Source organism: Triticum aestivum, chromosome 5B (genome assembly GCF_018294505.1).
Source record: "Triticum aestivum cultivar Chinese Spring chromosome 5B, IWGSC CS RefSeq v2.1, whole genome shotgun sequence".
NCBI lineage: Eukaryota > Viridiplantae > Streptophyta > Magnoliopsida > Poales > Poaceae > Triticum > Triticum aestivum.
Window position 1 is genome coordinate 506,600,611 of NC_057807.1, and position 23,454 is coordinate 506,624,064.

Consider the following 23,454-nt stretch of genomic DNA (forward strand, 5'->3'; position numbering starts at 1 on the left):
ATTGCATAGATGGATCATAAGGCAAAACTCAAAACTAAATCATACTAAAACTTTGTTCTACTAGATCAAGGTATTACTAAAAGGATTGAACTAAGTAAAACGGTAAAGATACGAGTGTGATGGTGATACGATACCGGGGCACCTCCCCCAAGCTTGGCAGTTGCCAAGGGGAGTGCCCATACCAAGTGTTTATGTCTCCCTTGCTGGTGAAGAAGATGGTGATGATGATGGATAGTTGCACATCGAGCGTAAAAGCTCTTCCTATTTGCGGATAATGCCCTTGAGTGCGATGATATGATCCTTCAACAAAATATTTTCACGTGTGAGATACTTGTTTTGTGTGCGAGCTAACTCAATCATCTTGAAAGCTTCAATCTCAGTTGGGGTTAAGAGGTCGGGAAGAGGTTGCATGTCTTCTTCTTCTCTCGCCGGAGCTTGATCCTCCATGACCTTCTTGATCCTATCCTCCTTGTCGATCTTTCCTGGTTCTTCTCTCTTCAGCTCTATCTTCAATAGCCAAGCATCCTTGTCTTCATTGTTGGAGGAGTGTGACGTCATGATGCCTGGCCTTGACAAATCTGACAGAAAACAGCTCAAAACAAAGATAGAGGATATTTGCGTGATATGGTGGTCAAAACCTTTGGGAGAATATATAATGAATTTTTACCGATCAAAAGAAGTATCATGCAAGAAAACGGAGTCCGGAGAGCACACGAGGTGCCCACGAGGCAGGGGGCGCGCCCTCCACCCTCGTGGACGCCTCGTGTCCTTCCCGGACTACTTCTTATTTTCCTATTTTCTTAAATATTCCAAAACAGAGAAAAAATGCTATTAGAACTGTTTTGTAGTCGGTTTACTTACCGTACCATATACCTATTCCTTTTCAAAGTCTGAAACGTTCTGGAAAGTGTCCCTTATGTATTCCTCCGGGGTTACGGTTTCAATAACATTACTTTCAACATTTATAGGATTACCTGAGATATAATGTTTGATTCTTTGACCGTTCACCACCTTCGGATGTGTGCCTTCAAAGTTTTTGATTTTTATGGCACCGGAAGATAGACCTCCTCGATAACGTAAGGGCCTTCCCATTTAGAGAGAAGTTTTCCTGCAAAAAATCTTAAATGAGAGTTGAATAGCAACACATAATCACCTACCTCAAACTCACGCTTTTGTATCCTTTTGTCATGCCATCTTTTAACCTTTTCTTTAAACAGTTTGGCATTCTCGTAGGCCTGGGTTCTCCATTCATCAAGTGAGCTAATGTCAAATAGCCTCTTCTCACCGAAAAGTTTAAAATCATAATTGAGCTCTTTAATGGCCTAATATGCCTTATGTTCTAGTTCGAGAGGTAAATGACATGCTTTTCCATAAATCATTTTATACGGAGACATACCCATAGGATTTTTATATGCAGTTCCATAAGCCCATAATGCATCATCAAGTTTCTTGGACCAATTCTTTCTAGATCTATTAACAGTCTTTTGCAAAATTAATTTAAGCTCTCTATTACTCAATTCTACTTGACCACTAGACTGTGGGTGATATGGAGATGCAATTCTATGATTAACATCATACTTAGCAAGCATTTTACGAAAAGCACCATGAATAAAATGTGAAACACCATCAGTCATTAAGTATCTAGGGACTCCAAACCTCAGAAAAATAACTTCTTTAAGCATCTTAATAGAGGTGTTATGATCAGCACTACTAGTTGGAATAGCTTCTACCCACTTAGTACCGTAATCAACAACAACTAAAATATGTGTATACCCATTAGAGGAAGGAAACGGTCCCATATAATCAAAGCCCCAAACATCAAATGGTTCAATAACAAGAGAACAATTCATACACATTTCTTGACGTCTACTAATATTACCAATTCTTTGACATTCATCACTAGACAAGACAAACTTACGAGTATCCTTGAAGAGAGTAGGCCAATAAAAACCGGATTGCAGTACCTTATGTGCAGTTCTATCTCCAGCGTGGTGTCCTCCGTATGCCTCGGAGTGACACTTGCGTAGGATCTGTTCCTGTTCATGCTCAGGTACACAACTTCTAATAACAACATCTACTCCTTCTTTATAAAGATGTGGGTCATTGAGGGAGTCCCGGATTAAGGGGTCCTCGGACAGCCGGACTATATGCATATGCCGGACTGTTGGGCTATGAAGGTACAAGATAGAAGACTTTGTACCATGTCCGGATGGGACTCTCCTTTGCGTGGAAGGCAAGCTTGGAGATTCAGATATGAAGATTCCTTTCTCTGTAACCGACTATGTGTAACCCTAGCCCCCTCCGGTGTCTATATAAACCGGAGGGTTTAGTTCGTAGGATAAGGAACAATCATAATCGTAGGCTAGCTTTTAGGGTTTAGCCTCTACAATCTCATGGTAGATCAACTCTTGTAATACTCATATCATCAAGATCAATCAAGCAGGAAGTAGGGTATTACCTCCATCGAGAGGGCCCGAACCTGGATAAACATTGTGTCCTCCGCCTCCTGTTACCATTAGCCTTAGACACACAGTTCGGGACCCCCTACCCGAGATCCGCCGGTTTTGACACCGACATTGGTGCTTTCATTGAGAGTTCCACTGTGTCATCGCCATAAGGCTTGATGTCTCCTTCAATCATCTACAACAACGCAGTCCAGGGTGAAGTTTTTCTCCCAGGACAGATTTTCATATTTGGCGGCTTCGCACTGCGGGCCAACTCGCTTGGCCATCTGGAGCAGATCGACAGCTACACCCCTAGCCATCAGGTCAGATTTGGAAGCTTGAACTACACCGCCGACATCCGCGGAGACTTGATCTTTGATGGATTCAAGCCCATGACAGCCGCGCCCTACCGCCACGATGAACATGACCTAAATCTGTCATCAGACTGTGTGCAGGAGAGAACGCCCGTAACCGCTCTAGCCTTAGGTCCGGAGCAGAGCGCGTCATCCGAGGACGGGAGGATCAACCTCGCCACCGAAGCTGTAGACTCAGCAGCACTAGAGCCAAACACGGATCTGACCTCCAACGAGGCCTGTGTCATCGAAACCTCAGACTCGTCTCCGGCCATAGGCTCCGAACCGCGCATATCCGCACCCATCGAATTTGATCGGGCGCCGATCTTAGAGTTTAGCTCTGCGGACATCTTCCAACAATCACCCATAGGCGATGTGTTAAACTCATTAAAATCTTTCTCCTTTTTAGGAGATTCTTGGCTGAACTATGTCCGGCTTGAGTGGGAAGCGGACGACGAAGAGCTTCGTTACCCACCCACCACCCACTTCATAGCCACTGTCGACGATCTGACCGACATGCTTGATTTCGACTCCGAAGACATCGACGGTATGGACGACGATGCCGGAGAAGAACAGGAACCACCGCCTGCAGGGCGCTGGACAGCTACCTCCTGATATGATATATACATGGTGGATACACCCAAAGAAGACAATGGCGATGACATAAAAGATCTAGTTGAGGATAAACCTACTAAGAAGCAGCCAAAGCCCCGACGTCAGCGGTGCCACTCTAAATCACGCCATGGTAAAAACAGTGATATCGGCACAAGAGAAAATAGTACTCCAGACGATGCCGAAGGCAATGAAGACCCCGCCAAGCCAAGTTTCGAACATGCTGAACGGGAAGATAGGCGAGCCAGCCCCGATGAACAGGCCGTGAACGACGACTCAGAGGATAGCAATTACATGCCTCTCTATGAGGATGAGGTGAGACTCAGCGACTAAGAATTTATCGTGCCAGAGGATCTCGTCGTGCAGGAGCGTTTTAAGCGCGGGCTTATAGCCACGACAAAGAGCCTTAAGAAGAAGCAGCAGTAGCTTCAAGCTGATCAAGATCTTCTCACTTATAGATGGACTGAGGTCCTAGCTGAGGAATACGGACTCAAATGCCCAACCAAAAGTTACCCGAAGCGCAAATTGCTACCTCAATTTGATGATGAGGTGCTGGAGCCAGCACTACCAGCGCATAATGCGGCTGACCGACCACCATGTGGCCGAGATAAAATGGCAATTCAGACCGAGCACTAGCTGGCACTACCTCGTCGAACAAATAGAAACACAACAGCTCAGGGATACACACATGACCTGCGAAACGACTTGGAAAACAGAGAAGGACAAACCAGATCGATCCATGGATGATGGGGGCACGCCCCAACGCGCAACGACGGCCACCAAGCCGGATATAACAAAAACAAACCTGTCCAGGCCGAATACCGCAGACCGGCTCCATCCGAGCTACGTCTCGACGTAGCCCGGCATAGAGGCGCTGCACACCCCCTATGCTTCACTGATGAAGTAATGGAGCATGAATTCCCAGAAGGGTTTAAACCCGTAAACATTGAATCATATGATGGAACAACAGATCCCACGGTATGGATCGAGGACTTCCTTCTCCATATACATATGACCCGCAGCGATGATCTCCATGCCATCAAGTATCTCCTGCTAAAACTCAAGGGACTAGCTCGGCACTGGTTGAACAGTCTGCCCGAAAACTCCATTGGCACTTGGGAGAACCTGGAAGATGCATTCCTTGACAACTTCCAGGCCACTTATGTCCAACCCCCAGAGGCCAATGACTTAAGTCATATAATCCAACAGCCCGGAGAGTCAGCCAGGAAATTTTGGACTCGGTTCTTAATTAAAAAGAACCAAATCGTCGACTGCCCAGATGCCGAAGCCCTAGCGGCCTTTAAGCATAACATCCGTGATGAGTGGCTCGCCCAACACCTCGGCCAAGAGAAGCTGAAATCCATGGCAGCCCTTACAACGCTCATGACTCGCTTTTGCACGGGCGAGGATAGCTAGCTAGCTCGTAGCAACAGCACCTCAAGTAAACCTGGCACTTTTGAAGCCAGAGATAGCAACGGCAAGCCCCGACGCAACAGACACAAGCATCGAAATAATGGTGATAACGCCGAAGACATGACCGTCAATGTCGGATTCAGTGGCTCCAAGTCCGGTCAACGGAAGAAGCCATTTAAAAGAAACAATTCGGGCCTGTCCAGTCTGGACCGCATAGTCGATCGTCCATGTCAAATCCACGGCACCCCCGATAAACCAGCCAATCATACCAACAGAGAATGTTGGGTCTTTAAACAGGCCGGCAAGTTAAATGTCGAAAACAAGGAAAAGGGACCGCAAAGTGATGACGACGAGGAACCCCGACCACCGAACACAGGGGGGCAGAAGAAGTTTCCTTCCCAAGTTAGAATGGTGAACATGCTATACGCTACCGATATCCCCAAAAGGGAGCGGAAGCACGCACTAAGGGACGTCTATGCGATGGAGCCATCCACCCCAAAATACAACCCGTGGTCCGCCTGTTCGATCACTTTGATCGAAGGGACCATCCGACTAGTATCCTTCATGGCGGTTCAGCCGCACTGGTGCTAGACCCTATCATTGATGGATTCCACCTCACACGGATCCTCATGGATGGTTTTAGCAACCTGAACCTGCTCTATCAAGATACTGTGCGCAAAATGGGTATTGATCCCTCAAGGATCAAGCCCACAAAACGAACCTTTAAAGGTGTCATACCAAGTGTAGAAGCCTGCTGTAGGGGCTCAACCACACTGGAAGTGTTCTTCGGATCCCCGGATAATTTTCGAAGCGAAGAATTAATCTTCGATATCGTCGCCTTCCGCAGTGGTTATCACGCACTGCTCGGACGAACCGCATTTGCTTGTTTCAATGCGGTGTTGCACTATGCCTACCTTAAGCTCAAGATGCCCAGACCTCACGGTGTTATAACAATCAATGGAAATACGGAGTGCTCCCTCTGTACTGAGGAGCACACCGCCGCCCTTGCAACAGAAGTATAGAATAGCCTTCTTAGGCAAAACCTCAATTCGGCAATAAAGCCCCCGGACACCGTCAAGCGGGTCCGAGCTACTCTGCAACAGGACCATCCGGCTCGTCCATAGCTCAGCTAGCAATCCGGCCTTCGTCCCAACCCCAATAAAGCGGTGCAATTCGTGCCGCACGTACACAACTACGCACTTCAAATACCATGGGCACGGGCGGAGGCACGGCTAGACCGCGGTCCACAATGCGGCTCAACCGCTCCCGGATCCGCATACCTTCACTTTTTCTCTTTCTTTCAGGTTTTTTCTCCTCTCAAGGATTTTTCTGATAAACCTGATCACCGGACCCATCGTGGGACGGATACACCAAGAAAGCTAGGGGCTTGGATGTACAAGGGAATACTCAGGTGGTCTCTGCTAATGATCGTCATACTTGTTTTAAACACCCGCACGCAGCTCGCTCTTGGTCGTGGCATGTTAAATACCCTTATTTGCTTACTGCACTACTTGTACATACACGCCTTGACGTATTAATCAAATTACAATGAAAAATAATTTGCAGCTTCTGCTTATTACTTAATTTTTTCCTTGTCTATTTATTTTCAGTTGCACCCGTACATTCTGGTATGCTTTAATTCGTCGGGGGCTTCATTATACCCAATAACACGGCAAGAAAGTCCGAACACTTTTACAGTATAGTTCTGCACCCCGAACTTATAGCATTATATGCATCGGCTCCGAATCATGTCTTTGGTCAATAGTTGGGTTGCCCGGCTCCTGTGCTTGCTACCTTACGTTCCGCTATATCGGCTAGGGTAGTGAAGGGAGAACTACTGCGATTGTGTCCCGGTTCTTCCGGACGAGCACCTCAGTAGAGAAAGCCAAAAACTGACTGTCATGATGCGGCGAGAGCTGGTCAGCTGTTCGATAGGTTTTCAAATCCTTAAAGACTTTTTCTGCTTTATGCGAGGAATCGGTTTTTATCCGATTAGGCATGTATAGCGCCCCAACTTCGGCCTTCCGAATACCAGGGGCTACGCCAAAATTTAAATTTATAGAACTCCTATGGCTAAGTGAGGGTGATAAAGTTGTATATTCCGATTGCCTTGTTCGTTGCGCTAAACACCTCCTTAAAGGACCAAAAATTTGGATAAAGAGTGTTTAGATTTATGCTGCGGGGCAGATCCGCAAACGCTCTTGGAGAACTCCAAATTTGGGCAAGTAAAAGGAATATTTCCTTCACATACTTGCTTTGCATAAATAAAAGCCTTACCCGCCGTGATCTTCTTGGACGCCTGGATTTCCTGGAGGGCTCTCTGGGCTTCGGCTCGGGCATCTTGCATGCTCTGGCAGGCCTTCGCAAGTTCGGACTCTTGAGTCTTAGAATCACGCTCCAAGGACTCGTACTTTTTGACGGCGTCCTGGAGCTCTTGCCGGACCTTGCTGACCTGGGCCTCCTGCTTCTTGCGCGTGGCGCGTTCCTTAGCCGCTTTGTCCTCGGCCTCGGCCAACGCCTTTTTGAGGGCCGCTACTTCGGTCGCGGCCCCTAATAAAGCTCATGACACTTTAGTCAGTACGAACCTTTCATCCTTCCTAAATATAAGCACAGGTTAGTGCATACCTTGGCTATCCTCCAGCTGCTTCTTCATGAGGTCGAGCTCTTCCTTGGCCCACTCCAGATTCTACTTCAATTCAGAGACCTGCGCAGTGTGAGCGGCAGCAGCAAGCAGCGATGCCTGCTTATTCACATAGACATATTATGTTAGACTCCTGCGAATATTATTTTGACCCTCTGTTCGGTTTTTCTTTCTGAACACCGAACAGAGCATCAGGGGCTACTGTCTACAAGGCGATATTCTTTTACAACTACATTACTTACCTCAAAGCCGGTTAGAAGGCTAATGCAGGTTTTGGTCAGTCCGTTTTTGGCGGATTGGACTTTCTCAATCACCGTACTCATAAGAGTACGGTGTTCTTCCATAATGGAAGCGCCTCGTAGCGCTTCCAGCAATCTATCTGGTGCCTCCGGATGGACAGAGGTCACCGGTGGAAGCGGCATGCTCCCCTCGTCTGGGAGAGGCTTCCTACCTGAATCCGGAGCCACTTGGGTTTGCGGAGCTGTATTCGGCTGAGGACCGAACTGGATGTTGCCCCCATCGTTGGGGTCTATAGGGGTCTCCCCCCCCCATGTGTTCGGCAACCGAGGTTTTATCCTTCGGCATCACCGGAACGGTCTCCCATTGGCACGGTATCCTTCGAGACAACACCTCGTTGTTGTCCGTGGCCTTGGGAGAGGTGGCCGTCAAAAGGGACCCATTGTTCATCACCGACGGGCCCAGCGACCCCTCCGAAGAGGAGGATAGCTCGATGTTAGACTGGGACGGACTACAGATGCATGGTCTAGCACATTAAAAAACGATAAAGTGGAAAGACCAGAAATATTACCGTGTCCGGATACTTATGATTTGGCCAGCGACTTGACCCTGGGCTTCCACTCCCCGCTGCTGTTGGTGGCTGCGACGGAGTAGTCTGGAAGGGAGATTTTTCCCTTCTTGGATGCTTCGTCCTCCCCATGTGTGGAGGCCCTCCTCTTCTTTTCCCACCAATAGGGGGGGGGGGACGGGTCTTCTCCTCCTACTCCTCGTCGTCCTCGGTGGAGGAGTGCGTCTCGGTGTCTTCGGACGTCACATCCGAAGCACCCTTGTGTCGGAGACCATCTCTGGTCCCCTTGGCCGCCTTCTTGGATTTCTTCTCCGGCACCTCATAAGGCGTCGGAAACAACATGTTCGTGAGAAGAGGCATTTCTGGATCTTCGGGTAGTGGAGCTGGACAATCAATCTGCTCCGCTATTGTTACCCAGGCCTGAAAGATTGGCATGGAGGCTTAGGTTCCTCCCGCGGATATGCTAGTAAAAGGTATACCTTGCAAACACAAAAGAAGTTATCGGATTAGCCCGGTGCTTTGTGCTAAGCCCGCGATCTTCGGTCGTGGGCGGTGGTACCTCGCTGGCCTTAAAAAGCACCTTGCAGATGTCTTCGTGTGTCATATGAAAGAGCTCCAGCAGCGTCTGGTGCTTGGCCGGGTCGAACTCCCATAAATTACAAGTACGGTTCTCGCACGGAAGAATCCGGCGGAAGAGCATAACCTGGACCATGTTGAAAAGCTTGATTTTCTTACTTATCATGTTCTGGACACTTGTTTGGATCCCAGTCACTTCTTCTGCTAAGCCCCAGGCTAAACCCTTCTCTTCCTAGGAGGTGAGCCGCATGGGGACTCTAGATCGGAATTCGGGGGTGGCCGCTCAGTTGGTGCCGCGCGGCTCGGTGATGTAGAACCACCCTGATTGCCACCCCTTTATAATCTCCACAAAGGAGCCTTCGAGCCAAGTGACATTGGGCATCTTTCCCACCATGGCGCCTCTGCACTCTGCTTGTTGGCCACTCACCACCTTTCGCTTCACATTGAAGGTCTTCAGCCATAGGCCGAAGTGAGGTGGGATGCGGAGGAAGGCCTCGCACACGACAATAAATGTCGAGATGTTGAGGATGGAGTTGGGGGCCAAGTTGTGGAAGTCCAGCCCATAGTAGAACATCAGTCCGCAGACGAGTGGGTGGAGGGGGAATCCCAGCCCACGGACGAAGTGGGAAAGATACACCACCCTCTCTTGAGGCTCCAGGGTAGGGATGATCTGCCCCTTGGCCGGAAGCTGATGATGTCTTTGGACAAGTACCCGGCCTCCCAGAGCTTCTTGATATCCTCCTTGTTGACAGAGGAGGTCATCCACTTGCCTCCAGCTCTGGATCCAGACATGATTGGAGTGCATTTTCGGGCAGCGAAGGTGACGGCTTGGGCATTGGAGCTCAAGAATGAATGGGCAGAGGAAGAAGAAAGCGTGGGTGAAAGAGGGGAATCCTTATCCCTTTATAAAGGAAGTAAAAATCAGGCGCCTCCCCACTCGCCCTAAAGCTCACTTATTTCCCAAGCGCCATGCTGATGGCACGGTTGGGTTACCCGTGCCCGCATTGATGAGAATCCCATGATAAGGGGACACGATCTCTACTTTGACAAGACGTTCCAATGAAAACCGCGCCTCGAAATACGGAGGGGCAGGATAAAAACGGTTCGAATAAAGACTGGGCCGTGGCATGATGTCACGCTATGAGTTGTCAGCAGATTGGACTCGTGGGATATTATACTCTCTATAGTGGTATGTGGAATTTGTTTTGTAGAGCCGGACACGATTCTTATGTTCAAGATCTACTTTGGAGTATTCGGAGAAGGAACCCGCCTTGCAATGCTGAAGACAATCTGCATGCTGGACTCATCGTCATTGAAGCCTGGTTCAGGGGCTATCGAGGGAGTCCCGGATTAAGGGGTCCTCGGACAACCGGACTATATGCATATGCCGGACTGTTGGGCTATGAAGGTACAAGATAGAAGACTTCTCTTGTGTCCGGATGTGACTCTCCTTTGCATGGAAGGCAAGCTTGGCAATTCGGATATGAAGATTCCTTTCTCTGCAACCAACTTTGTGTAACCCTAGCCCCCTCCTGTGTCTATATAAACTGGAGGGTTTAGTCCGTAGGACAAGGAACAATCATAATCATAGGCTAGCTTCTAGGGTTTAGCCTCTATGATCTCGTGGTATATCAACTCTTGTAATACTCATATCATCAAGATCAATCAAGCAGGAAGTAGTGTATTACCTCCATCGAGAGGGCCTGAACCTGGGTAAACATTGTGTCCCCTGCCTCCTATTACCATTAGCCTTAGACGCACAGTTCGGGACCCCCTACCCGAGATCCCCCGGTTTTGACACCGACAGTCATCCTAGAAGTAATGTCTTAAATCGTAGAAAAACTTTTTCTTTTGCTGGTATGTGAAACTAGGTGGTATAAATTTAACAACAATGTAATTAGCATAATCAGCATACCATGGAGTAGTACGGGAAGCATTTATGACAGCTAATTGTTCATCGGGAAAGCTATCATCAATAGGTAGTGGGTCATCAAGAACATTCTCTAACCTAGACAAGTTGTCTGCAATGGGGTTCTCAGCTCCCTTTCTATCAATAATATGCAAATCAAATTCTTGTAGCAAGAGAACCCATCTAATAAGTCTAGGTTTAGCATCTTTCTTTTCCATAAGATATTTAATAGCAGCATGATCAGTGTGAATAGTTACTTTAGAATCAACAATATAAGGTATGAACTTATCACAAGCAAATACAACTGCTAAGAATTCTTTTTCAGTAGTAGCATAATTTCTCTGGGCACTGTCTAGAGTTTTACTAGCATAACATTTAGTTTCTTATCAACTCTTTGTCCTACAACAACACCTACAGCATAATCACTAGCATCACACATAATTTCAAAGGGTAAATTCCAATCAGGTGGCTGAACAATAGGTGCAGAAATCAAAGCTTTCTTAAGTATTTCGAAAGCTTTCTTAAGTATTTCGAATGCTTCTACACAATCTTCATCGAAGAAAAAAGGAATATCTTTTTATGAGAGATTAGTGAGAGGCCTAGAAATTTTATGGAAGTCCTTAATGAACCTCCTATAAAAACCGGCATGACCAAGGAAACTTCTTATACCTTTAATGTCCTTGGGACACGCCATCTTTTCAATAGCATCAACCTTAGCTTTATCAACTTCAATACCTCTTTCAGAAATTTCATGCCCCAAGACAATACCTTCATTAACCATAAAGTGGCACTTCTCCCAATTCAAGACGAGACTAGTACATTCACATATCTGCAAAACTCGATCAAGGTTGCTCAAGCAATCATCAATAGAAGACCCATAAACGGATAAATCATCCATGAAAACCTCACAAATCTTTTCACAAAAGTCGGAGAATATAGCCATCATGCATCTTTGAAAGGTAGTAGGTGCATAACATAAACCAAAAGGCATATGTTTATAAGCAAAAGTACCAAAAGGGCAAGTAAAAGTGGTCTTTTCTTGATCCTCTGCTGACACAGGTATTTGAGAGAAACCAGAGTAACCATCTAGAAAGCAAAAATGTGTATGTTTAGATAATCTTTCTAGCATTTGATCAATAAAAGGTAGAGGGTAATGATCCTTTTTAGTAGCTTTATTTAACTTACAGAAATCAATTACCATCCTATAACCTGTAACAATTCTTTGTGGAATCAATTCATCTTTATCATTAGGAATGACAGTAATACCTCCCTTCTTAGGGACACAATGGACAGGACTTACCCACTGACTATCAGCAACGGGATAAATTATACCTGCCTCCAGGAGCTTTAGTATTTCATTTCTTACCACCTCTTTTATCTTAGGATTTAACCATCATTGGTGATCAATAACTGGTTTGGCGTCTTTCTCCAAATTTATTTTGTGTTGGCATAGAGTGGGACTAATGCCCTTAAGATCATCAAGAGTATATCCAATAGCAGCACGGTGCTTCTTCAGAGTTTTCAATAATCTTTCCTCTTCCTGCTCTGAAAGGTTAGCACTAATAATAACAGGATATATCTTCTTTTCATAAAGATAAGCATATTTAAGGGTATCAGGTAATGGTTTAATCTCAAACACGGGATCACCCTTAGGTGGAGGAGGACCCCTAGAATTTCAACAGGCAAGTTGTGTTTCAAAATAGGTCCCTGTCTAAAGAATACTTCATCTATCTCCCTTCTTTCATTCATAAACATATCATTTTCATGGTCTAGCAAATATTGTTCTAAAGGATCATTAGGGGCACGACAATAGAAGCAAGACCAATAATTTCATCCTTACTAGGCAATTCTTTATCATGGGGTTGTCTACAAAATTTAGCAAAGTTAAACTCATGAGACATATCCCCCAAACCAATAGTAACAACATCCTTTTCAGCATCTATCTTAGCATTAACAGTGTTCAATAAGGGTCTACCAAATATAATGGGACAAAAGTCATCTTGTGGGGAACCAAGAACAAGAAAATCAGCAGGATATTTAACTTTCCCACACAAGACTTCAACATCTCTAACAATCCCAATTGGTGAAATAGTATGTCTATTGGCAAGCTTAATTATAACATCTATTTCTTCTATATCAGCAGGTGCAATATCATGCATAATTTCTTTGTATAAGGAATGAGGTATTGCACTAGCACTAGCACCCATATCACATAAGCCATGGTAACAATGATCTCCTATTTTAACAGAAATAACAGGCATGCCTACAACAGGTCTATGTTTCTTAGCATCGGGTCTAGCAATTCTAGCAGCTGCATCACAGAAATAAATAACATGCCCATCAATATTACCAGCCAAGAGATCTTTAACCATATCAATACTAGGTTCAACTTTAATTTTCTCAGGAGGTGTATATGTTCTAGTATTACTCTTACGAATCACAGTCGAAGCTTTAGCATGATCCTTTATCCTAACAGGGAAAGGTGGTTTCTCAATATAAGTAGCAGGAACAATAGGATCATTATAAGTGATAGGCTTTTCTTCAACTTTAATAGGTGCTACTAATTTTACTTCAGTGGGAGGATTATATTTAAACCACTTCTCCTTAGGGAGGTCAACATGAGTAGCAAATGATTCATAGAAGGAAGCTACTATCTCAGAGTCAAGTCCATATTTAGTGCTAAATCCACGAAAAGCATCGGTGTCCATAAAAGATTTAACACAATCAAACTTAGGTGTTATACCTGACTCCTTACCTTCGTCGAGATCCCAATCTTCAGAGTTGCATTTAATTCTTTCCAATAAATCCCATTTAAATTCAATAGTCTTCATCATAAAAGAACCAGCACAAGAAGTATCGAGCATTGAGCGATTGTTGAGAGAAAGTCGAGCATAAATTTCTTGAATAATCATTTCTCTTGAGAGCTCATGATTGGGGCATGAATATAACATTGACTTAAGCCTCCCCCAATCTTGAGCGATGCTTTCTCCTTCGCGAGGCCAAAATATATATATATGATTACGATCACGACGAACAAGATGCATAGGATAAAACCTCTGATGAAATTCCAATTTCAATCGTTTATAATTCCATGATCCCATATCATCACATAGCCTATACCATGTCAATGCCTCTCCCTTCAAAGATAAAGGGAAGACCTTCTTCTTGATAATATCATCGGGCATACCTGCAAGCTTAAATAATCCACAAACTTCATCCACATAGATCAGGTGTAAATCGGGATGCAATGTTCCATCTCCTATAAGGGATTAGCTAGCAGTTTCTCTACCATACCCGAAGGAATTTCAAAGTAAACATTTTCAGTAGGTTCATTAGGTTGAGGATCAACTCTTTGCTCTACTGGTCGGGGTGAAGATACCCCGAATAAGCCCCTCAAAGGATTATGTTCCATAGTAACAAGTGACAGTAAATTTCGGCACACTATATAAATTTTTCCTTACCAGGTTCCACTTACCAAAGGCGCTTCACTCCCCGGTAACGGTGCCAGAAAAGAGTCTTGATCAACCCACAAGTGTAGGGGATCTATCGTAGTCCTTTTGATAAGTAAGATTGTCGAACCCAACGAGGAGCAGAAGGAAATGACAGGCAGTTTTCAGTAAGGTATTCTCTACAAGCACTGAAATTATCGGTAACAGATAGTTTTGTGATAAGGTAATTTGTAACGGGTAACAAGCAATGAAAGTAAATAAGCTGTAGTAAGGTGCCCAATCCTTTTGTAGCAAAGGACAAGCCTGGACAAGTTCTTATATAGAGAAAAGCGCTCCCAAGGACACATGGGAATTATTGTCAAGCTAGTTTTCATCACATTCATATGATTCACGTTCGTTACTTTGATAATTTGATATGTGGGTGGACCGGTGCTTGGGTACTGCCCTTTCTTGGACAAGCATCCCACTTATGATTAACCCCTATTATAGGCATCCGCAACTACAAAAGAAGTATTAAGGTAAACCTAACCATAGCATGAAACATATGGATCCAAATCAGCCCTTACGAAGCAACGTATAAACTAGGGTTTAAGCTCTGTCACTCTAGCAACCCATCATATAATTATTACTTCTCAATGCATTCCTCTAGGCCCAAATAATGGCGAAGTGTCATGTAGTCGACGTTCACATAACACCACTAGAGGAGAGACAACATACATCTCATCAAAATATCGAACGAATACCAAATTCACATGACTACTTATAGCAAGACTTCACCCATGTCCTCAGGAACAAACGTAACTACTCACAAAGAATATTCATGTCATGGTTAGAGGGGTATTAATATGCATTAAGGATCTGAACAAATGATATTCCATCGAATAAACCAACTAGCATCAACTACAAGGAGTAATCAACACTACTAGCAACCCACAGGTACCAATCTGAGGTTTTGGGACAAAGATTGGATACAAGAGATGAACTAGGGTTTGAGAGGAGATGGTTTTGGTGAAGATGTTGATGGAGATTAACCCCCTCCCGATGAGACGATCGATGGTTAAGATGATGGTGATGATTTCCCCCTCCCGGAGGGAAGTTTCCCCGGCAGAACAGCTCCGCCGGAGCCCTAGATTGGTTCCGCCAAGGTTCCGCCTTGTGGCGGCGGAGTTTCATCCTGAAAGCTTGCTTATGATTTTTTTTCCCAGTGTAAAAGACTTCATATAGCAAAAGATGGTCACCGGAGGGCTGCCAGGGGGCCCACGAGGCAGGGGCCACACCCAGGGGGTAGGGCGCGCCCCCACCCTCGTGGCCAGGGTGTGGGCCCCCTCTGGTATTTCTTCCACTCAGTATTTTTTATTTAATCCAAAAGTGACTTTCATGGAGTTTCAGGACTTTTGGAGCTGTGCAGAATAGGTCTCTAATATTTGCTCCTTTTCCAGCCCAGAATCCGAGTTGCCAGCATTCTCCCTCTTCATGTAAACCTTGTAAAATAAGAGAGAATAGCCATAAGTATTGTGACATAACGTGTAATAATAGTCCATAATATAATAAATATCGATATAAAAGCATCATGCAAAATGGACGTATTAGTACGCGCGGTACGTAAGCCGCAACCTTATGGGGCAGTCGGCGGAGGCCGAGCTGCTAATCGAGGTCTGGGTCCGTCGAGTTATCACAGTGATGCGCGGACTGGACTCGTTTCGAGATGTTGTTGGCTTTAATGTCCGACGAATTATTTGGCTTGATAAGGCCGCCATACACCTCGGCTGCAAGGGCCACAGTGTGTTCTTCAGTACGGAGGGAGCCCTCCATATTTCCATTGATTGTAATAACGCCGCGAGGTCCGGGCATCTTAAGCTTCAAAGAAGCATAGTGCAGGACTGCATTAAAGCGGGCGAAAGCAGTTTGTCCGAGCAGTGCGTGATAACCACTGCGGAAAGGGACGATGTCGAAGATTAGTTCCTCACTGCAGTCTGGGGAGACGAATACTACCTCCAGTGTCAGTGAACCCGTACAATGGGCCTCCACGCAGGGTATCACATCTTTAAAGGTAGTGTTACTAGGCTTGATTCTTGATGGGTCAATGCCCATCTTGCGGACACTGTCTTGATAAATCAAGTTGAGACTGCTACCCCCGTCCATAAGGACTCTAATGAGATGGTATCATTCAATAATTGGATTGAGTACCATGGCGGCCGAACCGCCGTGACAGATACTGGTTGGGTGATCCCTGCGATCAAAAGTGATCGGACAGGCTGACCATGGGTTGAACTTTGGGGCTATAGGCTCTACGGCGTAGACGTCCCTTAGTGCGCGCTTGCGCTCCCTTTTGGGAATGTGAGTGACATAGATCATGTTCAATGTTTTCACCTTGGGGGGAAACTGCTTTTGGCCCTCGGTGTTTGGCTGACGGGGCTCGTCATAGTCCTCACTTGGAGGTCCTTTTCCCTTGTGATCGGTATTTATCTTACCAGCCTGTTTGAAAACCCAACAGTTCCTGTTGGTGTGGTTAGCAGGCTTATCGGGTGTGCCATGAATCTGACAGGTCCTCTCAAGGATTTTGTCCAAACGGGATGGACCGTCCATGTTGCCTTTTAAAGGTTTCTTCCGCTGACCAGATTTAGAACCATTGAATCCGGCATTGACTGTCGTATCATCTGCGCCATCATTGTTGCTCTGATGTTTTTTTATTGTGGCGTGGTTTACCATTGCCATCCCTGGCCTCAGAAATGTCGGGGTCGCCCAAGTTGTTGCTTCTACGAGCCAACCAGCTATCTTCACCCGCACAAAAACGGGTCATAAGTGCAGTTAAGGCTGCCATGGTCTTCGGCTTCTCCTGCCCGAGGTGTCGGGCGAGCCATTCGTCCTGGATGCTGTGTTTGAAGGCCGCTAAGCTTTGGCATCCGGACAGTCCATGATTTGGTTATTTTTAATTACGAACTGATTCCAAAGCTTGCGAGCCGATTCGCCTGGTTGCTGGATTATGTGACTCAAGTCATCCGCATCTGGTGGTCGGACATAATTGCCCTAAAAGTTGGCCTGAAAAGCATCTTCCAAATCTTCCCAGGTTCCAATGGAGATCTCTGGGAGGCTATTCAGCCAGTGTCGTGCTGGTCCTTTCAGCTTTAGAGGAAGATATTTAATGGCATGGAGGTCATCTCCACGAGCCATATGAATGTGGAGAAGAAAATCTTCAATCCAGATGGCCGGATCCGTCGTTCCATCATACTACTCGATGTTCACGGGTTTAAACCCTTCTAGGAACTGGTGTTGCATTACCTCATTGGTAAAGCACATAGGGTGTGCGGCACCCCTGTATCGGGCGACATCACGGCGGAGATCGGACATCTGAGTTTGGTGCTGATCCCAAATATTGTAATGTTCATCACGCCGGACTTCATAGTCGTTATCTCGTGCCAGGGCATGGCCTCTTGATCCATAGATCGATCTGGTCTGGCTGGCTTTATCGGCTAGGTCCCGTTGCAAGTCATATGTGTAGCCTGCAGCTATTGTCTCCTTGCCTCTTTGGTGAGGGGGTGTGGGATGGTGTTTAGCATGATATGCCGCTTTATTCTGTCCACGTCGTGGTTGGTCTGGTTGATCTGCCTGATTGTATTTCGGCGGTATTGGCTCAAGGGCTTCGTCGTCGAGTTGTGGCAGTAGCTTGCGCTTGGGGTAACTTTTGGTAGGTCGCTCGTGGCCGTACTCCTCGGCGGCCAGGACCTTGGTCCACCTTTCATTGAGCGTGTCCTGTTAAGCGTTGAGCTGCTACTATTTCTTTTTCAGGCTCTGCGTTGTGGTGATGAGCTGTCGCTTGAAGCATTCTTGCTCAAGGGGTTCCTCTGGGATGATAAAATCTTTGTCACCAAGGCTAACATCCTCTTCGGAGACTGGCATGTAATTGTTGTCTTTCGAATCCTCATGCTCAGCATGTTCGGGGATATACTGACCCTCCTCCCTCTCATCTTGTTCGGACATGGGCTCGACGGGGTGTTCTAAATCCTCGGCATTATCCAGAGTCTCATTATCTCCAGTGCCGGTATTACTATCCTTTGCCCGACGCGATCGTGAGTGGCGCCGCCGACGTCGGTGCTTTGGTGGTTCATCGACGGGCTTGTCCTCATCAGGATTCTGATTATCCTCATCATCCTTTTTATCAGGAGTGTCCACCATGTATACGTCATAGGTTGAAGTGGCTGTCCAACACCCTGTAATGGGTGGGACTTGGCCTGATTCGACACCGTCGTCCATATTGTCAATGTCTTCGGACGCATAGTCCAGCATGTCGGTTAAATCCTCGAGAATGGCTATTAAGTGGGTGGAGGGCGGGTCATAAAATTCCCCGCTCCCAGCCCCCAGCCCATGCTGGGTGCAGTTCGGAGGCAAAGTTTTCGTAATGGCGAGATATCTCATCAAACCTAGTGCTTTGTCTAAGGGTGAAAGCTGGGTGAGAGTCCGCGGATATGAAGGGCTGAGTTCAACGCCAGATGCCTGGTCGGGCCCGATCGACGCAGACCTTGACAGTTCAGAGTTGTCATCCAGAGGCGAGTCCAAAACCGCGTCTGGGTCTCCGGTCGGAAGTTCCATGGTAGAAAAGAGTCCGGCGAGGATGATCCTCCCGTCTTTGGACGATACTACCCACTCTGGATCTAAGGCCGAGGCGGGTGCGAGTGTCGACCCCTGGACGTGATCTAAGAGCGGATCCTAAGAGCATCCTTCATGGGGATGAGAGGCGGCGACCGAGGCCGTGAACCCCTCGAAGATCAGATCTCCTTGGATATCCTTAATGTAATTCAGGTTTCCAAACCCGATCTAGTGTCCAGAGGCGTAACTATCGACCTGCTCGAGGCGGCCGGTCGAGTTGGCACGAAGCACGAACCAACATCGTCGTTGATGAAGAGGCGTGCCATCAATGTTCTGTTGACGATACAGCAGAGCTCTCAATGGAAGCACCAATGTTGGTGTCAAAACCGGCAGATCTCGGGTAGGAGGGCCCAAGCTATATGTCTGAGCATCGATGGTAACAATGATCAAAGGGACACATTGTTTACCAAGGTTCAGGCCTGCTTAATGGAGGTAAAACCCTACTCCTGGTTGATTATATTCGACGAGTATAGGGGTTACAAGAGTTGATCTACCTCGAGATCGTAATGGCTAAACCCTAGCTTGGCTAGCCTATCGATGTTATGATCCTGCCTTTGGTCTAACCCTCTGGTTTATATAGATATCGGAGGGGCTTAGGGTTGTACAAAGTCAGTTTAACAGAAAGGAAATAATATATCCGGACACCTAAGCTTGCCATCCATGTATACGGGAGTCCCCATCGGACACGAGAGGTGGCCTTCTTCCTGGTATCTTGATGGCCCATTAGTCCGGCCCATGTCCAATAGACCGGACGCTCGAGGACCCCTTAGTCCAGGACTCCCTCACTTGTTACTGGCATGTTCCCCTAATGGGCCAAATTCGGCCCGCGGTTAGAATCGGCCCGTTTGTGGCCTGTTAACCTGTTGCGCCGTTTCTAGCCCGTCCTATATTCTGGCCCATTAATGACTGTTATGCCTGTGATAGAATTAAGCCTTTGCCGTCTTCCGACCTATTAACAGGTCGTTACCGTGCTGGCCCGATACCAATTACACCCGTTTACGGCCCATGTGGACCCATTTATCCGGCGGCCCGAGGCCCACCGATTCTACGGCCCGTTGGAGGTCCATTTATCCAACGACCCGTAGGAGGCCCATGGATCCTACGGCTTGTAGCAGGATCAAGGTTACCACGGTTCGTATATGGCCCATGGTTGTTGCGACCACTAGCAAAGTAGGAAAAAAGAAGACTAGCAAATAAATAATCCCAAAACTAACGCTAGGCTATTAAGGCGATTGCACAAATTACATCCACTGGGCATCAAAGTTCGCCACCAATGCAAATATAGGGAACACCCTACACTATACAAAAATCTCTTGCTGTTTTCTTCAGCTGGTGGCTGCATGTTAAGAACAAATTTTGTATCACAAAAAAACAAATTACAACCATAAAACAAAAGGAAGGTTGGCATAAAAGTTAACAATCTGGCAGATAAATGCACCACCAGAAGTTCAGAAGCTCAGTTCATTTGACCTGAGTGTTACATTTTCATGTTGTACTGTCCGATGGAGCACCATAACCTTCGCCTTCACTTATCCTGGGCTCCTGAACAACATAGAAAATTGATGTCTGATAGTCTAGCTTCAAAACCATGCATATCTTGATGACATCGAACAATGGTTGTCCTTGTTTCACAAAGGGTCTCTATTAGGGAACAAACTTGTGTCTGGAGCGCAGATATAACATTATTTTGAGCTTGCATATCTTGATCATGAGGCAGTTTGGACGAGATTGCCTTAATAACCAACCCGGTATTACGCAGGAACGTGCTTTTGGCACTGTTAGTCGATAGGTACTGACCCACTGTAGCAAGAGGTGACATTGCGGTTATAGTTGCCTCGTCACCTTCAGAAGGTGGCGGTTCCACCATTTTTCCATAGCTTGCTGAAAAGTTGAGTTTCTACATTAGTAGTACCAGAACAGAAGATATTAAGGAGGCAGCAAAACCAAACAAAATAGCTTTGGTCTATATACAGAACTTATTCTGGAGAACCCGTGTAAAATATTAGTTGTATTTTACTGCAAAGTACATAATAAAACCAGGTTCCAAACATATGACCATGTACCATGGCTAATGTATTGTCTATTTCTTCACATTGTATTGACAACTAAGGATAAAGAGACAAAGTTTATACTAGGGTAAGCATAGTATGACATCATTCATATCACAAAATAACTGAGAATAGACAAATGGGCAATTGTAACGTTGTGTGGGCAAGTCCAGCACGGAAGTAGATTACAGATCAAGATCAAAGGAACATCACTCCTCTCTTTTAAACCTTGTAAGGTGCAATGATACGCTAAGACAATTGTGTATAAAATTTAAAAGAGTAATAGACATTGGCTGCAAACCATGCAGTTCAATGCATGAGTCAGATTAAGTAGTAGTTAAAAGGCATGAGTACTAATGACTTACAACATCGGCTTTGACTGGTGTAGTCATGCCCTTCGTCTTGCTGGTGTGACAGTCCTTGAAGATTTCCACAACATTTGGTTCAGGTACTTTTTGGTCCTTGCAGGCTTTCCTTTGCATTTGGAACAAGTAAATATAAATCTAATAATATGGCACAGTGAAAAGAGTGAAACGGCAGCTAATTACAAGAGCCTCGCAGTGTGGAATATAGCTACGAGATCGTGTCGTTTGTTGGAATTTCACTTCCATACGGTTGGCCTTGTTCTTTGAACAGTTCACCTACAAGAAGATAGATTTGTGAGGCACATGCGTAAATAGGAGTTCAACATGTGATCTGATCACATACATATAACGTACTTGATACTTTGGATCAGACCAGTGTTCAACGAGGCCTCTCCAATCTTCATCTGATATATTTCACACTGGAGATGCTTGGGCAAGTTCACTATTAACCTTGCCTTCAAAGTGAGTTTCCTCAAGTTATACCGATACTGTCATAGAGCAGACTTGAAAACATGGGTGCAAGCTTATCTGGTTGCATCATCTTTGCTATCCAACTTGAACCTCATATGTTGAAAATTATGGGAGTCTCATTATCAGCAACCTAGAAAGTATGGAACAGAGCAAGACGATATTACTAGTTTCCAAACATAATCATACTTATAGATAAATGGTCAAGGAAGGTGTTGAACTGGGTTTCTTCTTTGTCATTCCTGTACTGAATCCATGTTGGGAGGATACGTGCATGACACCTAACGGCAACCGCTGCCTCTGATACTAACTTGGCTGACTCTATAGCATCACGTGGCCTTTTTAAACCTGCCTCAAAACGGATCTCCATTCTTCCTCCTCTAGATTTAGTTAACCTATTGAGCATTATCCCTGATGTTTGTTTCCTCTTGCGCCTAGATGCTAGTCCAACAATGAACATAGGAAGCGTTAGTGTACATCAAACTGTGATACTACATATAAAGAAGCATGCAACTGTAACTTGACTCCAGCAACTACCTTCTTGCTGTTGAAGCTCACAAGGTTCATCTGATCTTGCCAACTTGTCTTGTGTCAAGAGTACTTCGAAAGTAGTGGCAGGTGGCAAGGGGGCTTGGGAACATGCTGCTAGCTGAGTTGACAAACGAGTAACTCGTGCAGCTGGTGGTACTATGGAAGGTGTTGCAATAACTAGGGTTTGTCTCTGCTTGTTTGGTGGCAGCTATTAGTTTCTGTTTGGCTTGTTTTGCAGCTCGTGTAGCATGCGATACCGCATTTGTACAATTTTATGCTGGACTTTGACCTTCTATTGCACCATCAGTACCAGCAGAATCTGCATATTCTTCCGCTTTTGTTTCCGTGTGTCCTTAGTACTAACACCATCCCGTGTCATTTTGTGTTCCTTCCTCTTTCTTTGTGCCATGTTATGTCAAGCCGACAAGAAAAAGGAATAAGAATTTAGTTCTTCAGAACAAATTGATGCGTGATACAGATGAACTGAACTTTGATGTTAGACAACCACATGATCGGAGGATGTAATATGTACGAAAAGCAGGACGACATGAGACAATCAGAACTATGATGTGTAAACTAAGTAGAAGGCATTTCAATAAATTAGAAGGAATGCAATGGAAGGTAGACACCATATGAAAGATGCTACAAATATCGCTCTGCCAAGTTAACAGTGTCTTGTCATAATTGGTGTTTAAATAAATGTGAAGCACTATAAGAAATAAATCATATGCAAGATGCAAACAACATCACACTACCAAGTTAAAGGTCTCGTCATTAGTGCCACTGCATATTCACAACATTGCATATTCACAGCTTATGATGTGTAAACTAAGCAGAAGGCATTTCAACAAATTAGAAGCAATGAAAGCTAGACACCATATGTAAGATGCAACGAATATCACTCTACCAAGTTAAAACTATCTCGTCATTAGTGCCATTTCAACAAATTAGTAGTACAAGGTAGAAAATAATGCGAGATGTAAACTATATCAGACTCCCAAGTTAAACGTGTCTTGTGAAAAGTGATTGTTGCAGGTTACACAACAGTAGTACCTTGATGTAAGGACATGGTGTGATAGACATATATTGTATGTTCTAGAAACAGGAACACGTGTCTTATTCACAAGTATAATGTGTAAAGTAAGCAGATGGAATTCAAAAAAATTAGAAGCAATACAAGCTAAATATCATACATA